This window comes from Pseudorasbora parva, chromosome 3 (genome assembly GCF_024679245.1).
Source record: "Pseudorasbora parva isolate DD20220531a chromosome 3, ASM2467924v1, whole genome shotgun sequence".
NCBI lineage: Eukaryota > Metazoa > Chordata > Actinopteri > Cypriniformes > Gobionidae > Pseudorasbora > Pseudorasbora parva.
Genome location: NC_090174.1, coordinates 19,419,229 through 19,427,147, shown reverse-complemented (window position 1 = coordinate 19,427,147; position 7,919 = coordinate 19,419,229).

The following is a 7,919-nucleotide window of genomic DNA, read 5'->3' as shown; positions in this document are numbered from 1 at the left end:
TATCAACATGTCTACCCAATCAGCACAAGTAAATACCCATTCAACTCACTAATGTTCCTCAACATTTAAAAGTCTTCCTCACACCCACCTGGTTACTTTCCTAATCAGAGTTTTGAAGGGAGTATTCTGGGTTCGAGGCAAATACAGAGCTCAGAGCCCTTTCCTTGGACAGTACACCAAATATGCATACTGCAATACAGTACCATGCGATGGTACTGGATGCTTGGTGGACGGTTAGATCCTCCTCTGCCCCCTGGCAGTCGGCAGTGGCTCCTCCGGTTGAGGGCAACCGGTGTGAAAAGCAGCTGGCACTCATCCTCCAATTACTTACCGGCCTCATTTTGCTCTCTCACAGCTCTCGCTTGTCCTGCAAGCACATATTATTACTATTATGCATACTATTACACATACTATTATGCATACTATTTACTATCCGATTATTTGTAAGTGTGAACGCATGAAATACAAATACGTGAACATGTAATACGCATGTGCATGAAATCCCCATTTTCACAAATTCACATTTTTGTTATTTGTGATGGAGATGGAAATGGTGGAGATGGTAAATGCATCATTTTCAAAACCTTGCATTTTGAAACCATTTTCATAAGCTTATAAAATTCATTTTCGTGTATATATGAACAGCCAAAATGCATTAAAAGGGTTCTGTTTTCAGACCGGTTTAATGTAAACAGTTCTGTGTCTCAGGTTTCTCTCTTTTCTGTGATTCAGTTAGTCCCTAGGTAACACGTGGTTTGATTTACTTGCCTCAGATGTTTCATGTTTCTTTAATTGGTTTGTTCTCTCTGTTTAAGCCCTGTGTTTCTTTCAGTGCATTGTCAGCTTCTTTATCAGTTATGTCTATATTCTCCTGCTATCGTAGGGGAACAAATCCCTAGAGGAACACGCACAGGCTTTTCTGGACCTTCAATATCTAGTCCACTGTGACACCAGCCTGTGTGTTCCTGAACGTTAGGATCAGGGTGTTCTTGCCTGGAGACGGGCCTCTGGGAATCTTTAAGGATTATGTGGAGTGGGTACTCCTCTACAACGGTTTCCCATTTACCATCTACAAGAGCAGGGAGGAGAGCAAAGCGTCAACCATTACAACCAGCCCATTTGATCAATGTGAGCCACCAAACATCACCTGTGCTCCTGGCAGTACTGGTAGAGTATGAGGGAATGTCTTGAAGCCCAAACCTGTCTACTACAACTGACAAACTGCTCATAGAATTGGAGATAGAGTTCTTAATGCCAGTTTCTGTTCCCTGCACTGAGCGTGTCAATGTCAGTAGTTCAGGAGAGAACGGTGATGTTATCAGCTCATTTCAATTGATCATATAGCAATAATGTGGGCAGATCAGTAAAATAGTTGATACAGTTAATTTAGTAATTAATTTTATTTGGATATTTAGTTGAAAATTTAGATTGAAATTTTAGTGCCCCCAACTGAGCAAGCCAAGCCAAAGGCGACAGTGGCAAGGAACCAAAACTCCATCAGGGCAACACAAAGAAGAGCGTGTTGATGCCTTCCCAGAGAATCCTGTACCTGGGAGTTGTATGGGACTCTATTATGATGCAGGCACAACTGTCTCCAGCAGGCATCTAGTCCATACAGGTGTCAGTCTCCACAGCAGAACTAGACTGCAGCCTCATTGTAAAGCTGTTTCAGAGACTGCTGGGAACTGCAAGGAGGAATCAGTTGCATGATTAAACTGATATATTTAACTGATTAATTTGTCCTTTATATTTGCATGATTAAAATCCCCTTCTAAAATCTGCACAGCAGCAGGATACATGCTCTGCTTGTTGCTAATGCTTGCATACAAAAGTCCAATAGCTGAGTTAGCATTAGCATCCGCTGGTATGTAAACAGCTGTTATCATTACTACAGTGAACTCTCTTGGAAGGTAAAAGGGCCTGCATTTAACAGTCAGATATTCCACGTCCGGTGAACAGTGACTTTCTATCATCACTGTGTTGGTACACCAACTATTGTTCACGTACACACAAAGACTACCTCTTCTGCTCTTACCAGAGATCACTGTTCGGTCATGTTGCAATGTGGTGTAGCCTGCTGACGCGATAGCAGAATCCGGGATGATTTGTTGAAGCCAGGTCTCGGTAATAACCAGAATGCATACATCCTTGACGTAATTATTCATTTCAATCTGTAGCCTCAATTCATCTATCTTGTTTGCAAGGGATCTAGCATTCGAGAGAAATATGCTGGGTAGCGGTGGATTCAGTGGCTGCCTCCGTAACCTGATTAATGCTCTGGCCCTGCAGCCTCGCTTTCGCCTCCTCTCTCTACGCTGCCTGCGCCTCCTCCCAACTGTGATGGTAATCCACGGAGAACCGTGACTCCCCGCTACTTCGCCGTGGTATTTTTTGCAAGCGTAGAAACTCGCTTGTTACACTCTCTCCATGACATATTCAGAATTTAAGGAGATCATGCCGGCTGTAGATGTTATTCGCCTATTCGGCTGTAGATGTAGATCACCATTAACTTCCAGTATCCACTTGCTTTTGTCCCAACCGCACTGGAACATCTCTGTGGTGCCACTGTCTTCACTAAGTTGGACCTCCGTAGCACATATAACCTCATCTGAATACGTGAGGGGATGAGTGGAAGACAGCCTTCGTGACACCCAAAGCCCACTACGAATATTTGGTAATGCCCTATGGCCTCTGTATTCCAGGACTTCATTCACGGGGTGCTCCTGGAGTTCCTCCAAAAGTCTGTTTTGGTTTATATCGATGACATTCTGATTTACTCTGGGAGCCTGGCCAAACATTGCCATCACGTTGCGGAGGTCCTGCAACGTGTGAGGGAGTACCAGCACTATCTCAAAGCCAGAAAGTGTTCCTTCCACAAGCCCTCAGTGCAGTTCCTTGGATACAACATCGACTGCAGTGGCATCCGGATGGACGAGGGGAAGGTGGAAGCCATCAAGACCTGGCCAACCCCCTCAACCATCAAAGAACTGCAGAGATTCCTAGGTTTCGCTAATTTCTACCAAAGATTCATCCACAACTACAGTATCATCTCCTGTCCACTAACCAACTCCTGCGCAGTAAGCCCAAGTCTCTGTCCTGGAACCCTTGCGGCCACGAAAGCCTTTGAAGATCTGAAGAGAGCCTTCACCACTGCTTCCCTCCTGGTACACCCGGATCCCATGAAGCCCTTTATTGTGAAGGTTGACGGATCCACCACAGGAGCGGGAGCAGTGTTGTCCCAGCAGCAGGGGACGCCAAGTCAACTCCATCCATGTACCTTCTTCTCCTGTAAGTTCAACCCGGCGGAGGTCAACTATGACATGGGAACAGGGAGCTTCTCCTCATCAAGCTAGCTCTGGAAGAGTGGAAGCATTGGTTGGAGGGGTCACAGCATCCATCCCTGGTTCCAACAGACCACGAGAACTTCGAGTACCTGAGGGATGCCAAACGTCTCAATCCGCACCAAGCCTGTTGGGCGTTCTTCTTCACAAGGTTCAACTTCTCGATTTCCTACCACCCTGGATCCGACGGGCAGACAGAGAGGAAGATCCAGGAGATCGGCCGCTTCCTCCGTATCTTCTGCCATGGCCACCGGGACTCCTGGAATCAGTTTCTGGGTTGCGCCGAGTCCCAGATTCATTGGCCCCTACTCCATCATGAAGCAAATCAACCCGGTCACATATCAGCTTCAGCTCCCACCTGAATTTAAGATTCACCCCACGTTCCACGAGTCCCTGTTAAAGCCTCACTATCCCTCTGTTTCTCCCTCAACAGAGCCTGACGTAGCCGAGGAGACCCCCCCTCCCACTCATCGTCGAAGACGGCACTGCTTATGAAGTCAAGGAGATCTTGGACTCCCGGCGCCATGGTGGTCTTCTAGAGTACCTTGTGGAATGGGAGGGCTACAGTCCAGAGGAATGCTCACGGGTACCTAGAAACAACATCCTTGATCCTAATCTGCTCGAAACCTTCCATGCCTCTCACCACAACAGACCTGCACCTCGAGGCAGAGGCCGACCACCATAACGTCAGGGTCCGCAGCCCTCAGGAGCACCTTGGAGGGAGGGGTAATCTCACAGACATGCCATGCTCCCACGTCACAGATTCACAGCGCACGCTCACACCTGAATACTGATCACGCACACCTGCAGCCTATCATCACCCCAATCACCAGCAGCACAGAAGGCACACACACACTCAGTCGCTGTCCGGTCTCACACACACTCAGTCGCTGTCCGGTCTCACACACACTCAGTCGCTGTCCGGTCTCGTTTGTGAAAGGTACTTAGCCTTCTGCTTACTTCAAGGACTCCCTCGATGATACTTAACTGTCTCCAGCAAAAGCTTCCTAGTCTTCAGCGTCTTCCTGTGTCCAGCGTGTGGGTGTTCTGTGTCTCCACTGCCAAACGCCTGATCTCCACAACCGCCATCTGCACGTATACGCACAGTGTCAACTCGGAAACCTTCTACGACAAAACCTGCACATCAGCCAAGTCACTCACCTGCACATTCGTTCACTCTGCTGGTTCTCACAAATAAGCCTGTTTGAATTACATTCTGTCTCCGTAGCTTCTGTACCATAACAGATAAATTCTCATCCAATTTTCATGCTTTAACAGATGACTGGGCTTATGATGCAACTACAGTTGATCAACTGAATGATTTTAATAGTCTTTGTTCCTCAATATTAGACTCAGTGGCCCCAGTTAAAATAAAAACGAAGTCTCTTGCTAATCATGTACCATGGATAAATGAAGACATTTGTATATTAAAGAGAAAGTGTAGGAAAGCTGAACGAATTTGAAAATCAACTAGACTTTCACTGTTCCACTGTTGCTTTTTAAGTTGCGTTTCAAGTTGCAAGATCTGATTTTTTTTTTTTTTACTTAATAGATAATAATCGTCACAATTCCAGGTTTTTGTTTAATGTGATTAATGAACTGACAAACCCACGGCCTAGTATTACCTTAAGTCCGATAAACTGTAGGTCTTTTATTAAATATTTTGTGAAAAAGATAGCAACAGTACAACCGCTCCTGAAGAAGCCTTCTTTAAATCCTGCAATTGTAAAAACTTATAGACTTATTTTAAAAGTACCTTTTAATTTAAAAGTAATAGAAAAAGCAGCAGCCAATCAATTGTTGAAGGTTGTAAATGAAAATAATATTTTTGAGAAATTCTGACGAGTTACTAATGTTTTATTGATGGCAGAGGATGCTGGTGAATGTTTAGTTTTAGTTTTTTAGATTTGATTAAAGCATTTGATACAGTGGAACATTCTATTTTAATTAACATTTTGAGAACATGGGTCAGGGTTTTGGGGAAGGCGTTGGATTGGTTTGTATCTTATTTGTCAAACAGGACACTTGTAGTGTCAGTAGGAGATTAAGTATCCCAACATTCTAAAAATATATGTTGAGTTCCACAGGGTTCACTGTTAGGACCATTCTTGTTTTCACTGTACATGTTGCCATTAGCTCATGAACGCATGTACTAATTGTTCAGCATTTTACATTGAAAGCATGTGCTGTAATTTAGATATATTTTTAAGATGGTAGAATGCAGTTTTACAGATGCTAGAAACGTGGCTTTCAAATGAAAGATTGGTATCAAAGAGCACACCCAGGTTCCTGACTGACGATGAGGGCTTGACAGAGCAGTCATCAAGTGTTGGGCAGTATTCTAGGTTACTACTTGTGGAGCTTTTCTGTCCAATAATTAAAAATTCAGTTTTATCTGAATTAAGTTACAGGAAATTACTATTCATCCAATTTTTTTATATCAGCTATGCATTCCGTTAATCTTGTGAATCATCAGCATAACAATGAAAACTAACACAATGCTTCCTAAAGATATCTCCCAGTGGTAGCATATACAGGGTGAAGAGCAACGGTCCTAACACTGAGCCTTGCGGTACTCCATACTGAACTTGTGATTGGTGTGACATCTCTTCATTTACTGCTACAAACTGATAACAGTCACATAAGATTATAAACTATGCCAATGCAGTTCCACTAATGCCAACATCATTTTCAGTTCTATTCAAAAGAATATTGTGATCGATAGTATCGAATGCAGCACTAAGATCGAGTAACACTAGAGAGATACAACCACAATCAGATGATAAGAGTAAATCATTTGTAACTCTAATTAGAGAAGTCTCAGTACTATTATATGGTCTAAATCCTGACTGGAAATCCTCACATATACCATATCTTTCTAAAAAGGAAGATAATTGGGAGGACACAGCCTTTTGTAGTATTTTTGATAGAAATGGTAGATTCGAGATTGGCCTGTAATTGACTAATTCTTTAGGATCAAGTTGCAATTTTTTCATAAGTGGTTTAATTATAGCCAACTTAAAAGTTTTCGGTACATATCCTAATGTCAAGGATGAATTAATAATATTAAGCAGAGAATCTATGACCTCTGGAAGTATCTCTTTTAATAGCTTAGTTGGTATAGGGTCAAGCATACATGTTGTTGATTTTGATGATTTAACAAGTTTAGCCAATTCTTCTCCTCCTATAGCAGTGAATGGGTGTAATGTATCCTCAGTGACACTACAATGCTCTTTCTGAAGTGATACTGTAGTAGACGGCTGGATAGTTATAATTTTATTCTTAATGTTATCAATCTTACTAGTAAAGAAGTTCATAAAGTCATTACTGCTGTGAAGTTTACAAACGTCAGAAGCTGAAGCTTTATTTTTTGTTAATTTAGCCACTGTATCGAATAAATACCTAAGGTTGCGTTTGTTTTCTTCTAAAAGAGGTGAGAAATGAAAGCTTTAGCAAAAGTTCTGCCGGGAAAACTTAATTGTTACGTCACTTCAACTTCTATCTATCCAATCACATTTTAATACTTGGGTATAAAAGATTGGTACTTACTCATGTTTGAGTTCGCAGATGCTGACGCCCCAATACACCGCCATCCTCCCCACCACCTCCAAGTCAAATCCTTCCCTACTCCACCCCACCACCACCAGGATGGTCCCTTCCATACCTCACGGGGGGGGTCGGCTGTGCCTCTGCCTTCGTCTTCAGGTAGGATACGCAGAGTCCATACCCTCTGATTGCGAGCTACGGACGGGGCCTATGCCAAAGTACTTTATTGCTTGCTGGGTTGTTAATAAATGGATAATCGTCACAGTATTTATTCCCTCGAGTCTTTCTGGCAGAAATAAGCAGATCTTGCCATTTTTATGGCCTTTCTATATGCAATCATGCTCTCTTTCCACAAATTGCAAAAAAACCTCCAGTTTTGTTTTCTTCCAGCTGCGCTCCATTTATCTGGCTGCTGTTTTAAGGGCCCGAGTGTGCTCATTGTACCACGGCGTTGGATTATTTGCTTCAATCTTCTTTAAGCGCCAGGGAGCAACTATGTCTAAAGTGCTAGTAAAGAGAGAGTCAATAGTTTCTGTTGCAACATCAAGTTCCTCTTGGCTATTTGTAATGCTGAGGAGATGTAATCTCCTCCCGTCTTGGTTATTGTAATGCTTTGGTTTCATCTTTGAACAATCACACTTTATCACGTTTACAATTAGTGCAAAATGCTGCAGCCAGATTACTGACACAAAGTTATTTCATCATATTACACCTGTTTTAGCTTCTTTACATTGGTTACCTGTTTATTCAAGGGTTGATTTTAATATTTTATTGTTGATGTATAAAGCTTTCAACCGTTTGGCACCTATATATTTAACTGAGCTTCTAAGGCCTTATGAAGCGAGAAGAGGCCTGAGGTCATCTTTTAACAAGCTGCTGGATTTTCCCAGAATTAGATATAAACAAAAGGAGCATTTGCAGTGAGAGCTCCGAAATTATGGAATAGTTTGCCAATTGATATTAGAACATCTGAATGTGTGTCTGTGTAAAGCCCTTTGTGCATTGTAGCATTAAATGTGCTATATGAATACA